This window comes from Lagopus leucura, unplaced genomic scaffold, assembly GCF_019238085.1.
Source record: "Lagopus leucura isolate 7727_CA_CO unplaced genomic scaffold, USGS_WTPT01 Super-Scaffold_100017, whole genome shotgun sequence".
In the NCBI taxonomy this organism is placed as follows: Eukaryota; Metazoa; Chordata; class Aves; order Galliformes; family Phasianidae; genus Lagopus; species Lagopus leucura.
In genome coordinates this window covers 7,357,109-7,371,300 of record NW_024962271.1, presented here as the reverse complement: position 1 = coordinate 7,371,300, position 14,192 = coordinate 7,357,109, and the positions used below count along the sequence as shown (strand labels likewise).

Below are 14,192 nucleotides of genomic sequence, written 5' to 3'. Positions count from 1 at the left end.
TGAACATACATGGAAACAGACCTTGCTAAATAGATTGCAGCTCCTGTTCCATGGCTGTGTTTATAGGATCATTTGGATACTAAATCTAATACATAAATGAGAACCCACTGGTTGAGTAAGGTCTCTGGATTTAGTGCTTGCTCCATGAAACAGGTTACCCAGCACAGCAGCTCTGGGTGCCCCAGGACACAGGGCTCAGCCAAATGGAAGCCTGACCCCGAAGAGGTTAACGTGTGTTCTGATGCCATTTGGGAAATTCTCCCCATAGTGCCAGGACACTCAGAACCTGAGTGAGGAGACACCTGAACCATTCAGAGGACTCCACCCAACAGAGGCCCCATCAGCCAAGCTGCCAAAGGTGCCCAGAGTCCCACACCTCTGTCCCAGGGAAAGCCCCGCATGCTGGGGACTGGGACCCTATGAGCTTGGGCTCACTTCAGTTAAAGTCTTCCCACTTCATAGCAACAATGTCCTGAAAAGATGGAGGATGCAGAACAGAAAACTCAGCATGGCACAGTGATGCAGAAAAGGTTTCAAAAGGTCAAGTCAGGGAGAAGTGGACTAACTCCGGTATTTTAACAGCTTGGCATCGATGCTATAAATTAAAACAAAGTGTGCTGGATATCTTATTTTGTGTGTGTGGTAAACTGTACAGTTAGAGTCTGAATAAACCTCTTTTGTCAAATTTATTACCTTTCTGATATAAAAATATATAAACTTAAACAAAGAAGAAATGGAGACCTGCCAAGCCAGCCTATTTCGGTAAGAACTGCACTGACAAGGGAGCAATTGTGTCTTAAAGCTCAGGGGCTGAAACGATCAGTTTTTGGGGGCTGGCAAAGCCCTTCTGGAAGGAGCTGCTCTGTATGCAGTAGGAGCTACAGTAAAAGAAAAAAAAAAAAAAAAGACACTGTTCTGAAAGAACATAATTAAATTTTTGCTACCAGAACTGCTTCCCTGTTTGATGGGAAGGCTGCATGTAAATAGCTGCTGTGAAATATACCAGGGTAACAGCACCTAGGAGCATTTTAATGATGATATAAAATTCACAAGTAAATGATATAATGTACTAAGTAACTTACTAGGCTGAATATAAAACAAAGAGTGATGGTTTTACTCTGCAGTGAATCTCAACAATGAGTTCTAGGCTTACCAGTCCGATGCCAAACATGGGAACTTCCATAGGCAGCAACACCTAATTACTGCTGGGTGGAGGTGAATCAACCACTTTCCGTCACGAAGCCAATGAGGGACCCTCAGACAATCTGCCAAAGGTGGGTGGGTGAATGAGTGTTACTTTCTTGCTAGGCTCCCATCAGGGCACCACACCTTGTGATATTATCTCTGTAATAAGCAAACAACTTTAAATGATATTGTGTCACTGCAAATGAAGCAGGAGGGTGACCCAGCAAGTCAGATTTCATTAGCGCATGAGGGACTGCACTCCAGCATGCAGGTACACACACACACTTACCTTCAGACCTTCAAACCTCAGCCTGCCGTGCAGAGCAATATAAACCTTAGCCAAACACGCCTGAGACTGCGTCTCCTTCAGAGATGCACATGGATTTGCACATGCACAGCAGGCTTATCACTACACCGATGTCCTATTTGCTTTTCTGTGTGCCACTGTTGAAAGTTTTCTAATGCGCTAGGTAAGAAGATCGCAAATGAGGCAGAAATTCAGCTGCTCAATCACATTAATATGGGTACAGTAAAAGATGACAGCATTAAATATATTTTGTCTAATTAGCAAGCCATGTGCAATGCTGCCTGCCCAAGTGTTCATGCACTCAGGCTCACTGCCTCCCACCACTGCACCTTCCTGCCTCTTTCCTCAGTTGCAAATACCTGCTCTAGTTCCAGTTACAGGGGACATATCTGGTCTGCCAAGCTTTCCAGCTGTGAACACACCAGTGACTCCTGCCAGCCCTCCACTGTTCTGACTAGCATTACCAAGAGTTTTCCATACAAAAGGAGTGATTCAGAAGACTTCAGAGGTGTCACCTTGGCTGGGAACAAGTGCTGTTATCTGTCACAAGGAGAGAGCTTCAAGTCACCTAAGAGCATACCAGATCGGTTCACAAGGGCCTGAACTACAATAGCTAGATAAGTATGCTGATAGAAAGTAAGAAAGAAAATGGTTGAAAAGTCACCAGGTCGGACTGCAGGGCCAGAGCAGGAAAAAGGCTTTGCCAGAGCCATACCTAGTGAAACTCAACCGTCTTCTGTGAATTCAACCTGCTATAGGCCATTGTGCTAATGTGTATTTTGGCAAGTGCCTGACCCTTCCTGTTGACTGAAATACTCATGCTCTCTAGAAATGACCAGGCCTGCACCCAACTCTCCAAACAGCTAACCTTTTTTATTTCTTCCTCTTTCAGAACCAGTCAAATCCCTGCTGGGTGCCAGGGTCAGACAATACCACACTCTACCATCCGTTGATCTGGTTCCTCCTTGTTTCTTCTGTTTAGAACTCTTCATGGTAACACAAAAGCCATAGCAACAACATTAGGATGGTCACTCTTGGTGGCCAGGCTGGGAAGAAAGGGAATAGTAGGTGTGTCCTGCTTAGGTTGCTTCTGAATTTGACCTGCTCAGCCGCTCCCTACCAAAAATTCCCTCAACCAGCACATCGGGCTCATGCTGTAGGTGTCACAAACTCCACACATGTAATCAACTGGCTTCTTCTGAAAGGGATTAGCCTAAGCATTAGCAAAGAGCTAGATATCATTTTTAAGGTATCAGTACATTTTTTATCCGGGAACATTACCAAGCAAATTCATTTGGAAGCCATTTCCAAACACATTGACAAGAATGCAACTCAGAACAGGCAGCATGGATTTACTAAGGTCAAACTGTACCTGGCCAACATGGTTGTCTTCTGTGCTGAAATGACGTGCTGGATAAACAAGTTAGGGATGTTGTGGATGTCACTTATTTTGGTTTTAGAATAGCCTGTAACATTGTCTCCTGTCCAAAACAAACTGGGGTGGTACAGACTTCATGGATGGTCCACAGCACGCCTGGAAAAAGCACATGAAGCTCAAAAGGCAATAATGGTCAACAACTAGACTTCTAATTAATTGCATTAAGAAATGGCATTTTTCAAGGGACAAAACTAGAGCCTGTCTTCACTAACATCCTGGATGAAAGGGTGCAACGCGTGCTCTGCATGTTTGCACATGACACTGCATTTAGGGTGTAGATCATTATGCTGGAGGACAGGACAGCCATTCACATGCTCTTCAGCAGACTAACCTGACAGAAATCTCCTCAAATATATCAAAGAGAAAGACAAAATCTGCACACAATACAGAATTAATCTGTGCAACAGCAGAGGATGGGAGCTGAGTGGTTAGCAAGGAGCTTCACTGAAAAAAGAAGCTGGGGTCCCAGTGGACAAAATGCTCATCATGAGTCAGCTGGGAGCCTGTGCAGTGGTGACGGCCAATTGCACCCTCGCTGCACAGGAGGTAACGGAACCAGATGCTCATCAGCAGTGCACAGCATGAGGGCAACGACCACAAGCTGAAGCAGGAGAAATTCCATTGAATATAACTGGAGAAATGTTTCAAAATGAAAGCCGACATGCACTGGAATGGGTGCCCAAAGAGGTCTGTAACATCTACACCCATGGAGACTTCCAACATTTAACAACAAAGCCCTAAGTAGCCTAGGCTCGTGCTGAAGTTAGCCCTGCTTTGAGGAGGTTGGTTGCAGCCCTCTAGATGCTCCTTCCAACCAAAATTATTTGATTATTTTTTAATTTTTTTTTTTAAACAGCTGTTGATCCGGGAGACCTGGCTGGAGTTAGTTACAGATTCCTCGAAAAGAACGAAGCTGTTATCTCCACAGCATCACCTGCCAGTTATTACTTATTTGTAATATGAATGAATTCAGTGCATACATCACAAGTCCAGACAGTCAAGAGACTTCAGGTCTGAGATTTTATCTTTGAGGATCAAAGAACTGAACTTTCTCTCCCTGATCTTCAACCTGAGCAAAAAAAGAGGCCTGTCTTTAATGCACTGTCAAAACCTCCTCACTTCAGAGGCAGCATGAGAAAGACTATTTCTGGGCTTTGTTTTAGATTTATGCAGCTTGTGGTGGCAACTGGACACGTTGTGAGACCTTCTAATAAAACAATTGTTTTGGCCTGAAATGTTGTAGAAGCAGTGTACAACAGATGTCCTCCAAATGCAACACCTACTTCAATATCTGTATCCTACCATATATACACGCACATTTATATGCAGCAATCCAGGCTGCCAAAGGCTCAGAAAATCGGCTAGCTACCATGAGAAGTGGTTGCTGGGTTTTTGCAGAATCACACTGCAAATGCAAGGTGTGGATCCACGAGGCTATGCCTTCCAGCAGCATGGGCTGCAGTGCCAGGTGTACCGGCACACCAGGAGAAGCTAAGGACAGAGAACTCCCCAAAAGACACTGGTGTGCAAGGGTATTTTTACCTCCCAGGCTCAGCACAGACACAGGTCACCACAGTGAGTCACAGCCCCAGATGTCCCTTGAAAAACCGCAGCTGACCCAGGCACTTGCTGTCAGAACCACAATGAATGCCCAGAAAAAGCAACAGATTTAGCCCTAATCTCTGCACCAGTTGGGGTCTGCGATACCAACACAAAACCCGGACCAAGAAGCAAAAAATAAATAAATAAAAGTAAAAACCCATGTGTATTTGAAAGCACGTCCAGAAACAAACAAGCAAAACCTCTTATCCAAACAAATCATAGTTAGATCTTGGGTGAGACCATGTTTATGAAGGTTTAGCCAAGAAGCTTGCTTGGAGATACCTCTCCAGCCTTAGCATAACACAACCAGCCTGGACAAGCGCTACTAGAAAACACTTCATTAAAATGCTGTTGTGGTATTCATTTATAGGTAGCAATTTATATCACACCCATCGTACACACCAATCTGGCAGCTATGATTGTCAAATCAGACTGCTTCTTCCCCAATACCCCCTGCCCAGAGCCCACCTCACTGCCCACACTCTCTTAGCAAAACAACTACTTCCCACCTGACATGGCCATCCCTATGAATAAGCCTTTGTTTGAACTAATTGAGCTCTATGTGTTCCAAACACAGCTGGGCATCAAAGATGCAACAGTCTCAAGAGCCAGGCACACATCTATGGTGCTCTGCAGCTAGGTACTCTTGGGTACAAGCGGTGACCACTGCAGAGCTCTCCCCAGGAGACAGCTGGCAGCTGCATCCTGCATCTGCTGGAGAATCCAAGCGGCTTTGGAGATATCAAGGGCAATACCAGAGAAGTTTCTCCGTGTTACGGATGCTGGTGGAAAAGCTAGTGTGATAAAACACCTTACAAGAAAGCACTGGGTGTGTCTTCAGTGGGGAGAAGTTAAAAAAAAAAAAAAAAAAAAAAGGAAGAAAAAAAACTGGCAAAAAAAGAGGTTAGATGAGGTAGCTGGGACTGCCAGGGGCAATCTGAAATCAGTTTACATTAGAGCAGGTTGCTCTTGATTTTGCTACAGCAGTTGTCACGCTTGGTAAGAATAACAAGCTATTCATATGGCAGCCACCATTGTGCAGCTCAGCACATGCAGCCTAGTGGAAAGAAATCTAAGCAAATGCAGTGACTAGGATAGGACATTAAAAAAAATGGTTATGTAAATAAGTTTCTACTTCAGAAATCTGTGAGAACAATTGTTTCCCTGTAAGAGGGCTTCATCATTGGAGCACATGAGGCTTTATCCTAGATCTGCACTTCGAAATGCCCACAGTGGGGACAGCCCACTGCAGCTCCCAGATTCTTCCCACTGTCTGTCCCTTTCAATCTCCAGCTTTTTTTTAATACTCTCAAGTTCTTCAGCTATCTAGAGTTCCACCTTCATGCATGCCCAGAACTGCCCCAGTCTTGACAGGGCCAAGCAGCTCAGCCCATTTCACACCTAACTCTGATCAGGATCCAGAAACTGGGCGTTGCTTTGCCTGAACCCCCTGAGGGCTTTGATTGGGGATTATATGTTACCCGGTGACTGTTCCACGTAAAATGCATAAACAGTCCTGGGAGCAGAATCCGGACTCTCAAACTCCCATGTGAATGCTCAAACCAGTAGGAAAGGCAGCCACGCTCCGTCGCATGCACTTGCTTTGTGGCCCAGTGATTCAACAGCACGTTGCTGAGCGCAAGCAAGCAGTGCCTAGCTCCCCGCTGCGTCGTCTGGATGCTCTGCAAGAGATGGAAGGTGGGAACAACGACCCCAAGGACAACAGCAACCCAGTTTGTCACTTCCTGGCTGCCAGCAATCGATGTTTCAGATTAAATATGTTTGCTGTGACAGAAAGGCTGTCTGTACTTCCAGAGGAGCTGTTATGCTGGGGTGTCTGCAGACTTAAAAACTTTAAGTTTTCCTATTAGTCTATGGTCCCAACACTGACAGTTTTGGACGTTGTGCAGAAGCATCAGGCTTGCCTTGGGTACATGGTGTGGACTGCTGGCTCTAAAGCTGGCAGGTGGGCACTAGAAGTCAAAAAGCATAAAGCTTAATAATGAGACATCAAAGCACTCCTGGGTATAACTTCAAAAGTCTCTATCTGCAAACGGTTACACCAGGAAGTTACTCAGCCTGGGCACTCAGGTCTCAGAGCAACAAATGAGGAGGTTGGTGAGGTAGCATGTGGTAAGGCATAAACACCATTGAGAAAATCTGTACTGCTGCTATTGCTTCAGAAGCAAGTCCTACTTACCCCAGCACTGCACTAACTCCCTCCTGGGTAAGGCTCTCTCCCTGACACACTTTGTCATGTCTTTTAATTTAGGAGGAGGGAAAAAGCTTGGCTTCTTCCAAAAAGCAAAGAACTGTATTCAGGTAATTGTTAAATAGCAAAATGCTCTCTGTGCCCATTTGCATTGCTCCAAGAAACAATTTTTCAAGGGCTATTTACTTTATTATTAAAGTAAAAATGCACAAACGATAACATTTCTTTGAAGAAACATCACACGAACCCAAATGCACAAAAAATGCCTGGAAAACACCCTATCTTGCACAGAAAGCAAAAGCTGCTCCTAAGTTTCACTTACTGCAGCAACTGCTTCACAGCCAGTTTCCCCATTTGCTTCAGTGCTCAGAAAGTTCCTTTGGAAACCACTCAGCACACCAAGCACACACACGAAACATAGGGAAGAGCCAAGTTACTTCTAGCAATTGCTCTCAGGTACCAGCATAAAGAACAGAGCTGTTCACATTGTCCCCAGGCCACGATCTGGGGGCAACATCTTCTGGTATCACAGAAGAACCTGGAAAGAAAGAGGTAGCTTTGAAAACTCTTCTCAACTGTGTAATTTGGTCCAAACTAATCCACTGGGTTTCCACTACCACTCACCTTTGGATTGTCCCTCCATTCCCTACCCTGGGCAACACCAGAAACTCCCAGCTAAAAGCAGAAGCAGCTGCCAGCCATGCTGTATGACCACTGCTCTAACAATCTCATGTCCTCCACAGCTTGGCACAAGGCAGAGGTAGAGATGCTTTCCCTGCTGGGTCCAGCCCCAGGACCACCATTAGCTACAGAGCCTATGGATGCTGCAGGGCACACACAGCGTGCTGACAGTTGTCATACAGGTTGGTGGTCATTTTTACTGTGCAGCATGTGTCTATTGGTCAAAATACAAGTGTAAAGAGGACTGCAGACAATGAGCACTTTCAGCATTCATCTCTAAGACAGCATGAAATACTACAGTGACCTGGGGCTGTAGCTAAGCACCTGAGCACCTCTAAATAAATGCAGATATGGTAGCTTTTGAGCAAGGCCTGTGTTAGGACAGAAAAGGCTACAGGAGCTGCATGGAAGAAGGCTGGCAGGTGAATGAAGGGTGCTCCCCTGTCAGAGGTGCAACAAAGCCCAGGGCTTATTGGAGAACTAAGGCTGATGACTGCCAGGCATGTGAAGTGCTGAGGTGCATGCTGAGGAAGCATGTCGGTGTGCTAATTCCTGACAAGGAAGGCTGCATGGTCCAGCAGCAGCAATGCAGTGCTCTGATCCACTGCACTGTTTGCAGGGCACTAAACACGCTATTCTATGGAAATCACTAATGGCTTCAGGAGAAAATTAACAGATGGTCATGGGGGAAATCTCCCAAGGGTTGTTTTTTTCCCCTCCTTCTCAACGATAATAGACTACTTACCATTGTCTGAAACCACCTGCACAATTTCCCAGGCATTGTGGCTGGCTGCTGGTTAGAGCAGAGTGTGACTGCAGTGCTGTTTGCAGCACTAAGCTTGCTTTCCATTATGTGCCCATGCGTCCATGAAAGACTGCATAATCCAGAAATTCACCATCATGATATCATAAAGACTGATGGGGGTTGGTAACTAATGCTCAGGATTAGGTTCAGGGAATACTTAACCTTTTCTAGCTAATCACATTACTTCAGGTACCAGATACACTAGCTTTCCTATTGGTATTAGGGGAAGAAGCAAATCCTGACTGGTCTTCGGAGGAACAGTGCAGTGTATCACTGTTGCTAATGACTCCTGAAACTCACTACAACAGAAACAACAGATGTTACCCCAAACAAAGAGCAGCAAGAGGAAACAGCAACACATCCAGGGACAGGCACAGAAAGCTTTACAACCCTGGGTGTATAATTCTGTGGGAAGGTGGGGATAGGCAACAAATATGTATCTCATGAGTAATGAACACGTGTATTTTCATGTGGCATCACCATTCTGTAAGGGCTGCCAGTTAGTAATTCTTGCTGCTCTCCCTGCCAGGACATGTGACATACAGCACGGCCACATGTTCCTTCAGAGCAGTGTTGCAGCACGAGATCTAGGACTTCATGCCACCTTCCTCATAGCCTTGCTTTAGCTAGAAGGTATTTGCTCAGATTCTCAGCTCAACCAGACTTCACAGAAGTAGGTATCAATTCCACCATTACAATCCCTGCTGCCCACACCAGGTGTTCTGGGATAAACATCCTCAGCACATCGGATCAATTCAAGAATCTCTGCTAACTGTACTACTTGCCAACCATTCAGCTGCAGCCAGTCACACAGGTACAGACACACAGGGCAGCACCAGCCATGCCAGCTTCCTGGGCAATGTGTGTTCTCCCCTTCTTCCTTCCCTTTTCTCAGTATCTCAGAAGAGTCTGGCAAACAGAAGGGGCATCCAAAATACCCCTTTCCTGGCAGCCAACAGCCACTGGCCCTGTTTCCCGATGTATGTGAACACTCAAGTTGCAGAAATCCTTTTTCCATCCTGCTACAAAGACCCTACAATCTCCCAAGTGTTCTTCCCTGTACGCTCCTCATCTTCCTCACTTCCACAGTTGCTACACAGCCTCAGTCCTCTGCTCACTGCCAGACAGCAAATGACTCTGCAGAAAGCCCCTCCTCACCACTCCTCTGCCACTGCCTCCTGTGAGGCAAGCCCAGGAGCTGAAGACGACTTTGGTACGGCTCTGGTATCGGACAGATGCTGAGCTCACAGCCAGATGTGACCTGCTCGGTAGAGAAAGTCTTCCCTCACCAAGCTCGTTCCCTCCCACCTCGGTTAACAGGCATTTGGAACCGGGCTGTTGATCTGTTAAAGGATCACTGCCTCCTGAAATCACATTTCAGGAAGCCAGAAATTGCAGTTTGCAATCTGCGTGGTTCCTGTTTCCAAAGGTGACCTCATGTGTATGTGCACTTGTGTGTGCACCCCAGCTACCTTCCTTCAAGAAATACCTGCGCACGTGGCAAAGCCCCTCACAAACCTGTGCTGTGGGAGTGTGGTGACTGCCACGCTGCCTGCGTGTTGGTGGTGCCTGCTCTTGCAGTGTGCACATCACAAGCTCTACTTCAGGGAATAGCTGTGTGACATCTAATGTGCCTCAGGCTGGTGCAGCTGAAGGACACGAACATTAAGAGTTACAAATGAGAATCTGTGGTTAGCTGGCAGCTGGCACAAATGTTGCTTTTTTTTTTGATAAGCACTTCAAGTGTCTCATGAATAGGAAAACATTTTTTAATGAATCCTGCCTGCGCTCAGTAAGTGAACCACAAAGGACCCAGCCACCACACTACTTGGTATTTTGGGAAATAATCAGGACAACTGTCGCTTGGACAACAACCATCTTTTTTCACAAAAGCCCATGAAAGGCAGAGGTTGCAATGCACATATGCTCAGTCCCTTGGAAGGACACTCTCAGACACCCATGTCTGAATTTTAACTGTTGACTATGGGCCAGGCTCTGAGATGACATAGGCGGTTTTGTAGGTTACATCAGCACCTCCACAGGGTGCAGTAAGCGGGCCAGCTACCACCACAGCTCTGGACTGGCATACTTCTGTAGGGAAGATGCACAGGTCTGATTGAGTCTAGGGGAGAATTGCCCAGGAGACAAATCATGCTCTATCTAGTATTTCATCCTTTGCTCAGTTTCTGAGGCAAGCACTGGCAAAATACGGAAGGTTCTTTTGCTGCTGCTGCTGCAGATCCCCAGCTACAAATCCTCTGCACAGATGTTGAAAATAATCTGTGAGAACATGGATTATTTCTAAACTGGCATTTTCATCTAGAATTGTGTTGGATATAATGGTGATGGAAGGACAGCTAAGCTAGGCCGATTTGTTACAGTAAAGCTGTGTTGTACTTCAGATTACTTATTAACAAACAGCAAATGGGCCTCTGCCTTGACCTTTTTCATTTGAGCAAATATACTCCTCCTGCCCCCTGTAAACAGCAGGTACTGGTAACTCAGTCACGTACCCCTCACATTACCAAAGTTAGCTTTCTTCATCTGCGGCAAGGAGTTCAAACTGAATTCTGCCAAGCTCACTAAGGTTATTAGCAGCATTATTAGCCTTAATAATACCAGCAGTAATAATAATTCTCTGGATCACCGTAGACTTGAGAACATCTAAGTAGTTCAAAAATATTAATTAGAAAAACTCAATAGGAGGTCTGAGAAACCAGCAAAAATTGTCAGCTTCACTTCAGAGCTAAGAGCTGAAAATAGAGCCACAGCAAGCAGAAGCAGCTGTTTGCCTGAGGAGTTTCAATTAATGAGTGTTTCTTTGGTGTCATGAAATGTTAGGTGCCCAGTGCCTCTGGCAACACTACCAGGTTAAAAGCAGAAGCCCACAGTACGTATCTGGAGCAGCAGCAGGTTTGGGAACTGGAATCCAAAGCATAGTTCCGCCATTGAGACTTGGCCTTAGTCTGGGATGTTCTTCAGGCATCTTTTGCATTAGGAATAATGATCCCTTGGGCTCTTTGGAAAATTCCAGACCTGACGATCTTCAGTGCAGTTGAAGACCAAGAACACGCCTAGAACCCACACGTGTTCTTACGCCAACAAGCCATCGACATCCAATCCTTTTATATTAAAACTTTTTGAGTGAAGAAGGCAAACTGTGACAAGCACTCCTTTGCAACAGGTCACTCTGTTTCCTACCTAATCATTTCCCTGCCTTCTCTCCATTTCTATTAAAGCTCCAGTGGTGGCCAAGTCAAGACAATGGCACCAAGACATTTGCAGTGTTCATCTTGGTTCTAAGTTAATTTTTCCTGCAGATATCATCCCAATCCACCTTGAATCACACAACATGAAGCACTCAGTAAACAAGGTGAAAGTTTCATCTAGATTCTTAACCAATGATGTTGCAGAGTCTTTGCAGCAAGGGGTAATTACTTGTATTAATTACAGGCTCCTCTAGGGTACATCATGCCACTGCATAGAGAGGATTGGACATACAAATTGGAGGAGTGACTCTTTTTGCTTTCTTTGATTTGTTCAAAAACCTTACCATTTGTAGGCATAAGGACACAGGCAAAGTCAACCTCAGTGTTTTGTTTGCAGTCGGGATGACGCAGCGCCAAGAGCAACAGCTTCACAATTGAGAGATCCAGGTGCTGTTTCTCACTCTGACACACACTGCTCATGTGACCTGGAGCATGTCACATAACCTGTCTGTCCCCATCTGTAAAATTAGGATAATGGTAGTTAGTTCATGTTTAAGCCTGAAAGATGTCAAAACATAAGAAAAAGGAAGCTTCTCTTCACTGAGTCTTCATCCATCAACACCTTAAGAGTCACAAAAAGCACTGTGTCTAGATTGATGCCATTTTCCTGCTTATGCTATGATCACTGGTATCTGCCCAGTGGGCAGCTTTTCACTCTGTGACTGTGCTCACTCAGTAAGGCTGGCTTCTCATCAAGCATGTCATTGCTCTGTACTGCTCATTTCTGTCCCACATTCTTCTACCCCTTTCTAAACCCTGATGCCCTAAGGTGATCTCATCAGCAGGCTGCTTTTTCTCTAGATAGCACCAGTCAGAAACATCCTCTTCCAGGCGCTCACCCCCAGCTGCTGGGTCCCAGGTCACAGCCACCCCCAGCACGTCTGCTCTGTCACTGCGCAGTGCCAGTTCTCACTGTGCACTCGGCCACCCCCAGCTACTACCTTCTACCACTGACAGTCAAAGTAGGTTAAGATAATGTTGCCAGAGTCTGGACACCAGCACAAGAAACCCTCAGAAGAGCAACACCAAAAAATTTGCACATTTCTTCACTCCTTAAGCATACCAACCTGTAATCATTTGGTGGATGTATGTTTTTTAAAAACAGCTGCTTTCTTGACTGTTCGTTACTATAGGAGTTAGTTACTTCTCATGAAATGTCTTTCTCAGGATCTTCTCTATTGTCTGGAAACATGGCTGATAACTTGTCTAACTTCACAGTCACAAAATTCACTTCATCCAATTCCCTCAGATCATTTACACGGTTAGATGTTCTCCAACTTCACAGTGAACTTGAAGTACATGGTTTACTGATAATAAATCCCAATGCCTTAGATGTCCCTGTACATCTCCTGTGACACCCACTGTAATTGCTCCTCACATACAATTGCTAGGTTTGGCGCGTTGTGAGGTGTTGCTCCTGGGAGAACGGCAGAGTCCATTTTCCTCTCACTTCCTTTTGTCTCAGAGCCTCAGTAGCAGCATCTCCTCAGCAGAACCACACTCCGAAGTTTATGGTTGTTTGATGCCTAGTGACTTCAACAGAAGTCTCACAGCTGTCATCACACATAACGGTTTGAAGATTCAGGCTGTGCTTCATCCCAAACAGACTATTCACAAAAAGCCCGTCATGGTTCAAACCATGACAAAGTCTCAACTACGATTCAGGCACAGTCACTGACTTGGCCAGTTCTCATCACTTACATGTTATCTTCTTGTAGAAGCACTACCCAGGCTGACACTTGGGCAGCATCGCTTGGCCAGCAGGCCCTAGAATACAAACACAGATCTACCAAAGCGGGTGCTCTCAGCACAGCCCTCTAGTTGCATTTTCTGGCACAACATTTGACAAACATCAGATAATTGCGGGAAGAATGTCCCTAACACCAGACAGGCTAGAGCTCTGTGGGGCTTCCAAGGTCCCAGGCTCATCGGCGCGTGGATCCAGGGCACATATCAAAGAGCAGGAGCACACCAGGGGCAGGCCCACCTCCCAAAGCCCACATGTACAGGAGCTGTCCTGCACCTGCAGCAGTGCAATGGTGTAATAGCTCACGTCCTCACCTCACCTCTCCTTCCTTCCCTCCATCTCAGATAACTCCAAACGCCTGCCACCAGGCCAGTCAGCAGCTGCCTCCTGTCCTCAAGAGCATACCTGGCTGCACTATGGGAGAAGAGGGGACACCCCGCTGTCACTCTAGCCTTTGGCTCTCACACAGCTGAAGCAGGTATAGGATGACCATCCTGGGACAAGCCCACAGTCAAGGGCAGCAGCTCTTTTCTTCTATCTGGTTCCTCTGAGGAGGGCCCCCTCGACTGCATGGAGGGAACAGGAAGGATCTGGAAAGTTCTGCGGCTCTGTGCCATTTTCATGTTTGTTTACACGCATTACTCCCTGAATGGGCAGAGGTCTGTGAAACTGCTGATTCATGAACATCTCTGCCATCTGTGGCCTCTTCAAATGAGAGCTCACCCTGACCCAAGGATGATTTACTTTTCTTGGCTTTTCATCTCAGTAAACTGATTCTGTCTCCATTCCCTCAGACTTCGAGGGATTTGGGTAAAAACAAATATTATTGAATCTCTTGAAGCTGCTGAGTTAACTCTGAGCAGTTGAGCATTCAAGGCTCTGACAGGGAAGAGAAAAATGGCAAGAGTTAGTTCTGGGAATGACTTCTCCCAAGCCTCGTACTCCG

The 14,192-nt window shown here is 45.9% G+C and overlaps 2 long non-coding RNA genes across 11 annotated transcripts in view; one reads left to right on the top strand and one right to left on the bottom strand.

The window, feature by feature from the left end:
- LOC122183194 overlaps positions 1–4,522 on the top strand; it is a 154,247-nt gene extending 149,725 nt beyond the window's left edge. The window contains exon 7 of the long non-coding RNA XR_006180157.1: positions 2,385–4,522. This is a non-coding gene — a long non-coding RNA (uncharacterized LOC122183194). The remainder of the gene's footprint in view (positions 1–2,384) is intronic.
- Positions 1–14,192, bottom strand: part of LOC122183192 — a 31,572-nt gene that overhangs the window by 7,375 nt on the left and 10,005 nt on the right. For 4 of the 10 annotated variants that reach the window (XR_006180141.1, XR_006180145.1, XR_006180139.1 and 1 more), the window contains 4 exons: positions 12,567–14,125; positions 11,784–11,957; positions 2,865–3,026; positions 1,154–1,265 (listed from right to left, as the gene is read on the bottom strand). This is a non-coding gene — a long non-coding RNA (uncharacterized LOC122183192). Of the gene's footprint in view, positions 1–1,153; positions 1,345–2,864; positions 3,027–7,066; positions 7,283–11,783; positions 11,958–12,566; positions 14,126–14,192 lie in introns of all 10 variants that reach the window. The other 6 variants (XR_006180147.1, XR_006180146.1, XR_006180144.1 and 3 more) reach the window with 5 other exon arrangements.